The sequence below is a fragment of the Saccostrea cucullata genome, unplaced genomic scaffold, assembly GCF_032062105.1.
Source record: "Saccostrea cucullata isolate Sc308-1 unplaced genomic scaffold, CSIRO_AGI_Scuc_v1 ctg448, whole genome shotgun sequence".
In the NCBI taxonomy this organism is placed as follows: Eukaryota; Metazoa; Mollusca; class Bivalvia; order Ostreida; family Ostreidae; genus Saccostrea; species Saccostrea cuccullata.
Window position 1 is genome coordinate 615,028 of NW_026937346.1, and position 15,161 is coordinate 630,188.

Sequence of the window (15,161 nt, forward strand, 5' to 3'; positions counted from 1 at the left end):
ATTGTATAAAACTTGCTTTTCTACTATTTATCAGTTATTCTTGTATTTATTGAAGCGACACATTTTCTGTATTTGGTTTATGTTTTTGAAACCCAATTTCAAAACATAGATACACTAGTAATCTATTAAAATACAAAGAACCAAAAAGATCATTTTGTAAAAAAAAAATGAGTGAAATAAAGTATGACTGTTACAATTGTTTAAAAAAAGTACAATTAAAGTATCATCATGAATTTATAGTTATTATGAAACATGGAGATAACGATCAGTATTCAAGATCAAAAGTCCAAAAAAAACATAGTAAGTCATAGACGTTCGTGGTATTCTTCTTTTCTCAATTTAACTTTTTCTCTTCCAGTATGTACTGTCGCTCGCGTGGCGCAGTGGTTAGAGCGTCTGATCCAGAGTCGCGAAGTAAGGAGTCAATCCTTACGTCGCAGGTTTGAATCCCACTGTGGGACGTGGGGACCGGTTCTTCTGATTAGGCCGTATTATCCGAGGTCCCGTGTCGCAGTAGGTGCTGGCACGAAAAAGATCCCTCCCTGCTCAATGGCCCTGAGTCCTAGTATAGGACAAAGTTTGCAGCTCTCCACCGGCAAGTGGTGGCGTCTCCATATGAGTGAAAAATTCTCGAGAGGGACAATAAACAATACACAATCAATCAATCGATCAATAAATCAATCAATCAATCCAATATGTACTTTACCCTTGTGTGTCTACTTCTATACTTCATATAAGACAATCGAAATTGAAAAACTGCTTAATAAATTTTATCTATTTCATTAGCCCCGGAATCATGACCTAAGTAAATATGAATGTTCTATGATGGAAAATATCACGATAATAAGCACATTGTACAACTTTTAAACTAACTGCCTTACGTGAAGAAATATAAAAAAGTCACAGAATTTTTTTTATTGGGATACCCATTTCCACCTCACTCGGGGTTGAACTCTCGATCTATCTTTTTTTAATAGTAAAACATTATAAAATGATATCTACCTTTTAAAGATTGCTTTAACATTAGAATGTGGCATTACCTTGACTCAAGGTCATTTCTCCCTGTCCACAGCTCTAACGGAAGACCTACTCGTTGCTTTGCAACGAGCTCGGCTTTAGTTTTATAATTTTAGTGATGAATCTTTTTTACATGTAACCTTTCTACTCTTTATCATACTATCCCCCTCTCTCTCCCCGTCTCCCCCTCTCTCTCTCATAAAAATACAGAAAATATATACTAGTATTGTAAAGCTATGTATTAGGGTCTGTGAATAAAAAAGTAAACTAACAAGATGCCCAGGGTCCACATCACTCACTTGAGCACATAGGGTAGGAAAAAGCACATATCAGATCAGAACTGAAAGTTAACTGAGGGGGAGGAGGAGGGGGCTTAAATTTTAACACCATTTGATAATGCCTTCATATCATTACAGGATATGACTTTGCTGTTCTTGAAAAAAAATCTTTTTAAACACTTTGTTCCTGTATATTACTTCGTAATAATTTGAATTTGATTCCCCATTGTTTCCTTCCCTACCCCAAAGGGCCATGATTTTTCAAAAATTTAATGTAAATATTCAATGCATGATGATGCTTATAATTAAATGCAAATATCACTTAAGAACCCTCTATACACTGACAAAAAATGTTTTTTTGGACTTTGAGAAAATTATACAGTGTAAAGGAGGCTATTTTGAAATAAACTAATCCATTCCTAATATAGGGAGCGTGCCTTCTTTATCCAGGAAAAATCTTTGAAGACAGTGAAGTAATGACAAAGCAAAAATGCTTTTGATTATTCAAATGGAGAAAATACATCCAGATAAAGATTTCAATTACTCTATCTTAGTCTAATATAATGTTTAGAATACATGGATTTATTTAAAATTTTGTCATACAGTGCAAATTACAATTTATTCTTTTTTATGTCAAATGGTGGATCAGTCTAACTACACGCAAGTACCCTGAAATTAGGGTGCAGTGTAGAGAGGGTCTTTAAGATAGCTTTTCTGTTCTAAAGATTTTCCCCTTTATTTTTCCATTTAAAACTTTGATCAAACATTGTTGTCCCACCCTACCTTTGGGGGTTATGATTTGAACACATTTAATTCTACACTGTACACTACCTGCGAATGCTTCCATATGAATACTGATATCACTAATCATGGCTTTGCTATTCTTGAGAAGATTTTTTAAAAACATATTATAATGTAAAACTTGGATCTCCCATTGTGGCCCCACCCTATCTCTGGGGGTTATAATTTGAACAAACTAGAATCTACACTACCTGAGGATGATTCTATATAAATACCACTATTCGTGACATAAAAGTACTTAAAAAGAGGATTTTAAAAGTTATACCGGTATATTCCTTGATCCTTGATTCTTTGATCGGCTATTTTGGCCCCACCCCACGGGGGTCATGATTTGAACAAATTTGAATCTACACTACCTTAGGATAATTTAACATTAGTTTCATCTTTCCTGTCTCAATGGCTCTTGAGAAGATTTTTTAAAGATTTTCCCTATCTATTCCGATGTAAAACTTTGATCGGCCATTTTGGCTCCACCCTTCTTCCGGGGGACATGCTTTGAAGAAACATGAATATACACTACCTGAGGATGATTTCATATGAGTTTCATCTTTTCTGTCTCAATGGCACCTTAGAAGAAGATTTTTTTAAAGATTATTCCTATATATTTCCATATAAATCTTTAATGGTTCTTAAGAAGAGGTTTTTTTAATGCCATTAATTTATCTCTACTTCATAATTATCTCCCCTTGGAAGAAGGCGTGGCTCTTCATTTGAACAAACTTAAATTCCCTTTTCTCAAGGATACTTTGTAGCAAGTGTGGTAGAAATTGGCCAAGTGATTCTTGAGAAGAAGATGAAAAAGTGAAAAGTTTACAACGATAACAACAACGACGACGACGACAACGACGACAGACAACAGACAAATTATGATCAGAAAAGATCACTTGAGCCTTCGGCTGAGGTGAGCTAAAAGAACGACCAACCATACAGACTAAGTGACGATAAGGCGGAGCAATATGCTTAACCGAACAAAAAATAGAAATACGTCACCTGAGCGATCATTAGAAAGATGAAGGATAAAAAGTATATCAGGCCTTTCAACTAATTTTTCAAGTTGCACATATGGAAAAAAAACATTGTATAGATAGATTTATAGGTACATGAAATTATCAAAAAAGATAATAAATTATGCATACTTTAAATTACATCATTAAAAAGTTTAATCAATTATAATTGACTTTTCCGATGTTGTGTTTAAGGACAGGTGACTCAAGTGTGAAAAATGACCAACTTAGTGCCGATTTATGAGTTATCGTTTATAGATATGACATATAGGCTGCTTCAGCATTGGTATTGTTATATACACAAAAGGGTTCCTTACATTGTTTTGTACACAAAAGTTTTGACCAAGAGAAAGAGAATGCCTTCACTCTATCTGAAATAACAGGGTCAAATGAATGGGGAACAGACTATATTCAATAGTTTTAACTCTCTTTGACGATTATTATGAAGAAGAAAATTAAATGTCATGTTATTTGTGTTCGCGCTTTTTCGCTTCCTGTGTAAATATATATATTTTTACAAGTAAATGCAACAATTGATCATCTTATTTGTGTTACTAAGCACGAAGGGGAACGACCGAGTATAAAAATTCAAACAGGTTAGAACTGCGATGGAAGGTAGCTTTCACTTTAATTGAAAATTTTAATTATATGCAGTAAACCGGTATCCGCGACTATACAGTAAAAAAGTTTAACATTGTTGCTAAATTTTAAAACCACTGGATTCTACTGAGAGCAATGAAACACTTGCTAAAAACTGCCTTGCGTGTAAACATTTAGATACCCCGAGCCTGCTCTAAACAAGTTTCAGTAGTGAATTATCGTTCGTAAAACCGACCCCTAGCGGCAGTTGAAAGGCCTAAGTATATTCATTCAGTCACATGTTCAACTCATTAAAGCAGGTAAATTCATCCAGACATCATCTTGAAACAAAAAACATTCAGTGTTTTGTACCTGATCGTTCGTCATAACAACGAGAAATCAATATGACTCATACGTGGTGTGTTTTTGCTATTTACAGGATTTCATGATTCACAATTTCACATTTCCATGCATAAGGACAATAAGAGAATATCGTTTTTTCTCACTTAATTTTTGTACTTTTAGATACCATAACAGTATTATTGATTAATCCGAGAATATTTCTAAAATATTTATTATTCACATCATGGATATTTTTCCACACATGAACTACACTGTACATTGTCCCATTTATTAACCTAGTGAAACCGCAAAAGATTATTCCTAAGATACGACTTAGGAAGACAGTAAGGAACATACGAAGACATATTACAAGATTTATGTCGACGATAACTTAGGAAGATCTTAAGTAAGGACATCCTAACTTACAATGAACACTTGTTTCATTGACAATTATTGATGAATATAGAAATTTGGAGACATTAAATTATAGCAAACTGAAAGAAAATAGAAAACATAAAAAAAGGCAACCCATTTAGTTGTACATGTGACCTCAGTATATTTTGATGTTTGCATTTTTAAAATTATACGATATTTAGTGCCGCTCAGAACATAAAAACATGTCAATAGTTTCGTAGTCTCGTAACAGCATGTAGTATATAAGAAAATATCGGGAGGGGATGGTCCCTCGATATTTTCCGGAGTTAAGTTTATTGCTATTAATCTATGATAGAAGTTTTGATAAATGAAGGGTCCATCTCACCTTTACTTTTAGTTTACGACCAATCTCCCCCAACACCCCAACACACACACGCGCGTATTAAATATCGGAGACTAAGAAATGAAGTTATAGCAATGGTACGCCAGGCAAAGAATACTTACAAACAAAACATTACATCACAAATCTTAGATAAAACTATTCCTCCTGGTAAATGGTGGAGAATTGTTAAATCATTAACCAAATTTGCTAATAAAAATAAAATACCCCCACCACTAAAATGTAATGGTAAAATCTTTATCCATCCTATTGATAAAGCTACACAACTTAATAAACATTTTGCTGATATTTCTCATATTGAACATTGTAGAGAACCTGAATTGCCCCCTCAAGGACCTGGCCCTCCTTATACTATTGATCAATTAGTATTTCAACTGAAGATGTCACTGATCAACTTGAAAATTTGAATATAACAAAGCCTCCTGGCCCTGATGGAATTGCACCACAAGTACTAAAAAATATAATTCCTGCCATCAGTAGACCACTAGCTAAATTATTCAATCTGTCACTGAAAAACAAAAATATTCCATATATCTCGAAACAATCAGATATAACACCTGTATTTAAAAATAAAGGGAGCCCAGAAGATCCAGCAAATTATAGACCAATATCACTTACTAGTAGTATCTGTAAAATCATGGAAAAAATTATATTTAAATATCTCTACAATTATATGAATGATCACAATCTTCTCTCTAAGAACCGGTCAGGATTTCAACCCGGTGATTCCACTGTTAATCAACTTGTTGAAATTTACAACACAATTATATTAAATTTAGATCAAGGCAAAGATGTTAGGTTTGTTTTCTGTGACATATCCAAAGCTTTCAATAAAGTATGGCACAAAGGTCTATTGTTTAAACTGCAACAATATGGTTTCAAAGGTGAAATCTTAGGTTGGATCGAAAATTATCTTTGTGATAGAGTTCAGAAGGTAGTGTTAGAGGGATATTCTTCAGGATTGGAAAGTGTTAATGCTGGAGTTCCGCAAGGCTCGGTTCTAGGACCATTCCTTTTTCTTATTTATATTAATGATATTACTGAAAACATACAAAATCAAATACGACTATTTGCAGATGATACATCTTTGTTTGTTATTGTTGATACTGACATAGATAACCCAGCAATATCTCTTACTACAGACCTTGAAAAAATAAGGCAGTGGTCCCATCAATGGCTAGTTGAATTCAACCCTAATAAAACTGTCAATGTCAATTTTACTAGAACTCAACGAGTACATCCAAATATTACTTTTGGAAACACAATGAATTTAATTGCACAAAATCAAAGTCACTGTCACCTTGGACTGACACTTCAGTCTAATGGGGGCTGGTCGGAACATATCGCAACAATTTATGAAAAAGATTGCCTAAGACTAAACATACTGCGCACACTAAAATATAAATTAAAGAGAGACTCCTTAATCAAAATATACCTATCATTTGTTCGACCAGTTGTAGAATATGGGGATGTGGTATGGGATAATTGCACTGAAGAACAATCTAAATTATTGGAGAGTGTGCAGGTGGAAGCTGCAAGAATAATTACAGGCATTAGGTGTAATACATCAAAAAGTAACTTATACAAAGAGTTGGGATGGGACACTTTAAGTTCAAGAAGGGAAAATCATAAGCTTACACTGATGTTTAAAATACTTAATAATCTTACTCCTGATTACATGAATAATATGCTTGAAGGATGTATGCCAATCCAGCATAAGTATAATTTGCGAAACCCTAATTCATATCGAATCCCAATCATTAGAACAGTGTCATACTACAACAGCTTTGTACCATCTACAATATCCTCGTGGAAAACTTTATCAGATGATTGCAAAAACTCCCCTACAGTACAAACTTTTAAAAATAAATTAAACTCTACCACTCCTATTCAGAAAAATAAATATAAACTTTACAATTATGGTAATAGAATTGAAAACATAATACACTGCCAGTTAAGGAATAAATGTAGCAACCTTAATGCTGATCTTTTTAAAGATCACATAAATGAATCACCAATATGTAAAAATTGTGGATATCAAAATGAGAACTCACTTCATTTCTTCTTGTATTGTCAGCAATATGCCTTACAACGACAATCACGGATTAAATACATGAATGAAAATAACATACCAATTAATATAGAAAACATATTATATGGTGTAGACTCACTAAGTCTGGATAATAATTTTTCATTTTTTGATAAGGTACATACCTTTATAAGAACTTCTGAGAGGTTTTCATTGAAATTTTAGTTATTATATCCTATGGGAAATATATTATTTTACTATATGTTAACTGCTCTGTTAGGGAATTCTTCCTACTCTGGGTCAACAACAATTGCTCAAACATATGTTCTTGTTTTTTGTTTTTTGTTTGGTTTGGTTTTTTTTTCTCCTTTTTGTTGATTATACTTCATTTATTATATAATTATTATTCTTCCTATTCATTTGTTAAATTATATTTTTTCTTCTCATTTCTCTCTCTCTCTCTCTTTCTCTCTCTCTCTGAATACATTCCGAATATGTACCATTTTATAATCTTCTCTTCATACATTTTCCAATGTTTTCATGTACTTGTAATTGTACCTTGACCCATGGAGAGAACGATCATAGGCATTTATGCCTGCTGTTCAATCCATTTCATGAAATGAATAAAATATATTTTAAACTAAAGAAATAGAAAAAATCAGTTCTAATAAAAAGAGAAAATATTATTTCAAACAGCTGCAAACTACACACGGTCGTCCTGCCACAACATAAACAAGGTATGGTGTGTTCCCGTTTTGCACACATTTGTAATTAGGTATAGAACAATAAGTGTGAAGTGTGTTTTGATATCAATTATAGTCTGATTTTTGGTTTGGATTTACCTGTGAATACCTGATTTACCTTAATGTATTCTTAAGGGGTATAATACAATTTTACAAACATTTTATTAAAATTCTATATATATTTATGGAAAAATATTTATTTTATTGAATACAATTTTAATATTTATTTAATATTATTTATTATTTAAGTCCAATTTCTTAAAAAAAGAATAATTTTCAGTTTTGATAAGTGTGAAGTCTTTATAAAATTCTAAATGAATTCAAGATATAACAAAAAATAATATACAGAAAATAGAGAATAAAATTAATTTGAAAATAATAGACTAGTAGAACATTTTATGTGATGTGACAGATAAGACATTAAGCACGCATATAGTAAGCATTTTATCCAAAAATAATTGTGTCAATGTATCAATTGTATTATACTCATGAAATAAATAAATGTGCCAATTGTATTATGCTCATGAAATATATCAATGAATAAATATCAAATTCATTAACTTTGTATTAATTTTATTCTCTGACTTTTTCACTATAAGTTTACCTTCCACATACTTACAAAGTATGGTATAGACTATAGCAATTAGGTATTTATCTCACCTGGTCAAATTCCCGTTTTTCACACATTTTTTAATTACCTGTAATTAAAATGTGTGCAAAACGGGAACGAACCCAAGGTATAGCGGTCAGTGAAAAAGATAATAGGTGTCATGACCGTGTACCCCGAGTTAATTACTGGTAAACATCAATGGCTTTCATGTTGTTTCAGATTGAATGAATGAATGAAAAATGTAATTGACAGATTAATATTGTGCATAATGAGACGATTATTTTGATACCCATCATGGACTTAAAGTAATAAAAAGTCGTTTAAATATGCAAATAAAATACTTCGTAGCATATTTCAGCAAATAAATAAAATAAAAGTAATAAAACAAATTTTGGGGATATAAATGAGTGATAAATTAAAAAATAAACAAATAAATGAATACCTTTATATAATTCTCATTATTGATTTATTTATTCATTCATTCATTCTTAATTCAGTCGATTTGTAGATTCATTCACATAAGAAAATAAATGAATATTATAGATTTTTACTCTATTTAATAATTTTTATTTATTAAATAAAAATTTATTTTATTAATGCATTTATATATCATTCCTTTCAATTAATTTTTTATTCATTTAATTCTTTGGGAAAACAAAATATCATATGCATGGATTTAATAATGTATTCCGAATTGTTTAAATCTAGTTCTTTTACAAAGACAGTTATAACGCTCAAAAATGTTTCAAAGTAGATAAAATAAAAAATGAAAAAGTTTATAAATATATGTAAAAGGTTCATAAAGCACAATGTATATGCCGTCTACAATCACAAGATGAAATAAATTGGTAATTTATTTCTTCTTTAGAATCGATGCAATTCTCTGCCGTTCTCCACCCAAAATGCTACCAAACCAAAAAAAATCACATTGATACAAGTTATAGAAACTAAATTACAGGGGATTAAGTTAAGGCATTTAAAAATGTGTTAACTTTTAACTAATTCTATATTTTCAAAAAATATACTTAAAGTTTTCAAGACTATATCATTTTTCACTCTTAAATGCAACAAAAATATTTTTTAAACTCCTTTTCTTGGCCAAAATAAATGTCAGGGGACGACAGGGAGTAGACAGGGAAGGCAGGGCCAACGACAGGGGACGACAGGGACTGGACAGGGAGATCAGAAAATGTCAGGGGACGACAGGGAGTAGGGAAGGCAGGGACAACGACAGGGGACGACAGGGCTGGACAGGGAGAGCAGGGACAACGACAGGGGATCATAGGAGAAAGTCAGGGAGAGACAGGAAAATGTCAGGAACTGACAGGGGGACAACAGGGGATTTTTTGGAATCTAAGGGGATATTTAATTCAGTAATGACTCGTAAGTAGAATTTCATTTATTTTTTCGATTACCTGTAGCACAAAATAGCTAAATATTTTAGGGCATGTTTGTCAAATGCTGTTAATAGCATGTCTTAAATTAAAGAGAAAATGCATGTGTGCTATAGTTCGTTCCTACTTGCAGAGACGTATAATAGAGTCAACGGTCCCTCTATTATATGTCTCTGCTACTTGTAAGGCAGTCTACTATGCATGCATATGCAGAGTTACGCGTATAAAAGTAATTATTTTTACCTATTAATACCCATTGATTTGTGAGAACCATATGTGTTTTTCTTAAATACCAAGAGACTAAAACTTAATTTTATCCTTACTCGTGTGTAGGCACAAGAAGTTCTTCCGAATTTCCTCTACACATATACATGTGTACCTGGATAAAGGTTTTCTTTAGATTTGTTTGCAGTTTTAATAGTGTCTGCTGTTTATATCAATCATACAGTTTTTCACTAGAGTCTACTGACCAAAATATGGTTGTTACTGTTCTAATTTAATATCATAGAAATTATGATCGGATGATGTCAATGCAGTTCTCACATACTTTTGTATATATCAGACATGAAACTTCACATATGCAGTTTTCGCCCCGCTTGGCGCAGTGATTACAGCGTCTGCTCTAGAGTCGGGATTTGAATCCCACTGTGGGATGTGGAGACCGGTCCTTGGGATGGGACCGTATAAACAGAGGCCCCGTGTCGCAGTAGGTGCTGGGACGAAAAAGATCCCTCACTGCTGAAAGGCCCTGAGTGCCGAGCTTAGGACAAAATTTGAAGCCCTCCACCGGCAAGTGGTGGCGTCTCCATATGAGTGAAAAAATCTTGAGATGGACATTATAAACAATATACAATCAATCACATATGCAGTTTATGAAAATTTTTGAATATTTCTATGTGTACCATTATTTTCCCTTTTAAAGTATTGCAGATCTCAAACTAGCTAATGAGATAGTATAAATATTAAAAAATAGAGGTACTGTGAGCAATCAGAGCTCTGACACTTAATGATACCCATCACTTCTCATATGAATATTATCATGACAGTGTTTTGCTATGGGAAACCCCAAATATGTGGGGGATCAAAAAGTAAAATAGAAGATGCACAATTGCAATATGTAATATAGATTCTGCGAAAGTCATCAAGTATCACTTAAGTGGTATGAGAGGAATTAGTGGATAAGAGATGCGTACGCAAAGCATAACAGAGAGACAGACATACCAATTATTTAATATACCTTCCCGTTTTTCATGCGGAGGGTATAATAAATTACATACATGCATGCATCAGTATAATGAAAAGATATTGTTTAAGATATAATTTACATTGATAATTTGCATTTTTTGTTCTTAAGAATATATGTATTTCATTTACATATTGTTTGATTATTAAATTAATTTTTTCTGTTTTTTCTATTGTAGGTTAGAGTACATTCTGAACAGCCATCTCCAGGTATGACAAAAATAACACAATTGGCCCTATAAGGTAATTAACTACATGTAACATTACTGAATTTAGAAAATGTATATAATGTAGCACAAATGTGAAATCATTGTAGGGCCAGAAATAATTTTCTTTCACTGCTCATTCAGGCTTTCTACTGGTCAACTCATTATAATATCACTATCTCACTAGGCTACTAGATTTTAATAAAAGAGACTGACCCAAAACCATAATACATGTAATAATAATCATGTTATATTTTGTTTGTTTATTGTGATACACAGTTGGACAAATAATTAATCTAAACAAAACATGATTTTGAAATGACAGAATTTTGAGACAAGCCTGTCAAGTTACTAGCCAAACTATAACTGTATTTTGTTATACATAGACATGACCCAAAAGACATTTGCCCCCTACCATGTACTAGCCTCCCAGTCCAGTGGGCCTTCAATTATTTTTTAGCCTTGCTTTGTAAAGTCAGCTTTCGAGATATTCCGTCCTTTTTTGTTGTTTGTTTTTTTAATGATATGCACCATCCCACATGAAACACAGGAAACATATTATTTCCCACTTTTTTCCACTTTTAAAATATGGGCTTTACTGATCTTTACATGTAACTATACAGTTATGTCTTTTATTTTGAAGAATGACATTGTTGATTGAATTTAAAATTTGTATTTAAATATGTATGCGCATGATACTGTATTAAATGCACATTAATATGCAACATTGTTATATAATTATTATCATCCTGATCATGCTGATTGGAATAAACAAAGAAAAAATATTAAGCATGCCCAATTACTCCAATATCTACATGTACATGTATATCAATGTATAAAAAATCCTGTGTAAAGTTATATATAGTTGGAGAGAGAGAGAGATGTTGATAAAAGGTTCAATATAATTGAAAATCATGCATCAGTGATTTTTGTTTTTGTTTAATTCTTAAAAGATTTAATCACATACTGTTTTTTTTTTATTTTCAACAGATACTTTAATAATAAGGAACGGGTGAAAAAATTCTCACATCATGTGAATAACGGTACCGGTACATTAAGTTCAAAGGCAGAAGAAAATCCATTAAAAGATACTTTATAAATTAGATGGTTGTATGTTTCAGCAAACAATTTAATGAACTTAAAATTATACTGATACATAAATTAGCATATTATGTAAACTTTAAATGATTGCATTACATATTTTTCTGGTTTGCGTGTAGCTAGTGCATTGATATTTGTCAGTATTTTTTAGTCTTTTTTTCACAATTGCAAATGCTTGTATTTTATTTGGATTAATGAAATTTAGAAAATTGTATTAATTTATTAATCATATTTGTAGTTCAGCTGTAACAAAACAAATTATCTGATGAAAGACTCAACCACGAGAATGTAAGAAAGGATGTCAAGTCCAAAGAGAAGGTATGTTGATTAATGGTAATATGTTATTGATGTAAATAGAAAGCAATATTTTGGGGTTATAGAAAAGGCTCATAACTCTCAACATGATAGTAAATGATGGATGTCATACAATGTGAAAATGTGTACTGTTGAAAAACAAAAGAATACAGTGCAGTCTTAAAAAGTACAGTTAAAAAACAGTATCTTACAATCAAAGAACTTTGACTGCCTAGGGTATGTTGACATTCATGACAGTATTACAAATTGGATGAATGATTTGCAAACACTTTGTATTGCATATGATTTACTTTTGTTAATTTAATTTGCTCATTTTGCGCAAATTTCTTTTTCATGCAGATCATTAATGAACAACGATAGATTGAATAAGCAACTGTAAATGGCATATATGAATTTTGTATACTCTGTTTAGAGTTGAAATTTGGTATATATCTTTAACACTGAGTGATATATTGATCACATTGAGATATCAGTCATTTTAAAGTCCCTTGAATAACATTTTTTTCCATAAATCTTACCCTGAAACTCTTGGATATCTCAGTTTTTCAACAGACCCATAAGCATTTCAAGATAACAAGTGTGACTTTATTTATTGATTCAATTAATCTATGATGAATTATAAATATATCAATCATATTCTTTTATGTTAATGCATTAACATTTTATATTTTTCGGGCCATATAACAAATGGTTGCTGATATTCATGAAGGCTGAGATGATACAGTATTTTTCTACTCTTATGAACCATATCTAAACATCATTTGAGGATCCCTTTCTCAGAAAAGAAGAATTTGCATGCATATTCAAAGACTCAATACTTTATTGTTTGTTTGTATGTTGTTTAACGTTCTTCTTGAGAATTTTTTACTCATATGGGGATGCCAACATTTTCCGGTGGAGAGCTGCAAACTTTGTCCTTTACTTGCCACACATAGCTTATTGAGCAATGAGGGATCTTTTTGGTGCTAGCACCTACTGCAACACAGGACCTCTTTATATAGTATATACAGTCTTATCTCTATGTCCAACTGTGGGTTTTCGAATCAGCAATTTAAGGAACAACTCGTTACTCATGACTCTCGAGCAGACGCTCTAGCCACTGCACCATGCAGGTGACTTCATAGGTTAAAAAATAATAAGATAAGATTTACAATTTCAAACTGGTGTTTTTAATTCAACCACAGTATAGAAAATGTTTGGAAAAAAGGGAGGTAATAGCTAGCTCTCAGCGGTATTGAATGCTTAAACTATATGAATTACATATTTTAATTTCACATGTATTTTGAACCAGATAAGTAAAGAAAGAAACACTAGAATATTTTTACTTTGAATTTTATCATGATGATTTTTATCTTAAAAAAAATGGAACATTAATTTTTTTTTTTGAGTAGGAAGAAAAAAAATAATTAGAATGTACATGTGCACTTAATTTAGTTTTTTAAAAAATATTTAAAATTTGGAACTCTTGTGAAGAATGTCTAAATATTGATTTATAATTTTTTACCTTATTTCCAAACAGCATAATCTTTATTATAACATATGCCATGTAATATACAACTTATTTGTTGTTGAACATTCCATTGTCTGTCAACATGTAGTGCTTAGTAAATTTGTTGTAAATACAAACATGATTGCATGTTTTTTGTTTACTTTGTCTTTTTCAGTATTAGGCATGATATATAAATGGTGTGCATATCAGTTTAAATTATTTTTGTTGAATTCAGTTAACAACAAAAAAATTAATAACTGAATAGAATTATGTAGATAGATACCTTCAAGAAATATCTTTATGTACTAGTACTGTATCTAGATATGTAGCTTATGTTAAATCAGGTATACTTGAAAATCAATTTTACCTGTATTTATTTAACAGAAATTTAGTTAAAACATTCATATACATGTGCAGTATTTCATACTGAAAACAGTCTGTGTATTAATGTTATACTTATTCAACATAAAAATTTATCAGGAGAGATCTTGCTGAAATAAAACATAATTATTTCTGACAAGATTTTTATTTATCCCCCCCCCTAATTAATCGATTTAAATGTATATAAATTGATAAAAGAAACTGACTATACCATTAAAAAATCTTGAGTTGTCTTTCCTTGTTTAAAGAAAATATCTGATGCAACGAATGCTCCTTGAGTTCATGACCCTGAATATTAATAAGGTTGGGAGGTGTGATTTAACGGTTGGGTAATTCTGAACACTGATTTTGGTGCATACTGACTAAATTTCTCATCTGTCCAATTTTCGTAATTTTCGGTCATGCCGTCAATTTTATTTTCGAATATGATGCTATCCTGCGTTTCTTTTTTCTTTCAGTATATATATTTTCTAGACGGTACGCATACGGTTTATATCAACGCTATACGTGTACGTTTCTTTTAAAAAAGAAACACAACACTTGTCAAGGGATATATGTTTACAGGTTGAATGTGCTTTTAAAACGCATTGTATGAAATTCAGCAAGATGAAATAAATTACATTAAATTGAATCTCGTTATGGGCTTAGAAATCTATAATTTTGTGTGCAACATTTTTTTTCCTGTAAATATTTAGACTTAAGTCTAACAAGCATTTTTTTTTTATAAAATGTGTGATATATATATATATATATATATATATATATATATATATATATATATATATATATATATATATATATATATATATATATATATATATATATATATATATATATATAAGAGCAGTTCAACTT

The 15,161-nt window shown here is 31.3% G+C and overlaps 2 protein-coding genes across 2 annotated transcripts in view; both read right to left on the minus strand.

The window, feature by feature from the left end:
- The window catches only part of LOC134247981 (uncharacterized), a 171,785-nt gene that overhangs the window by 106,945 nt on the left and 49,679 nt on the right, over positions 1 to 15,161 (minus strand). The gene's annotated exons all lie outside the window — the stretch shown is intronic.
- The window catches only part of LOC134247986 (uncharacterized), a 132,583-nt gene that overhangs the window by 99,797 nt on the left and 17,625 nt on the right, over positions 1 to 15,161 (minus strand). The gene's annotated exons all lie outside the window — the stretch shown is intronic.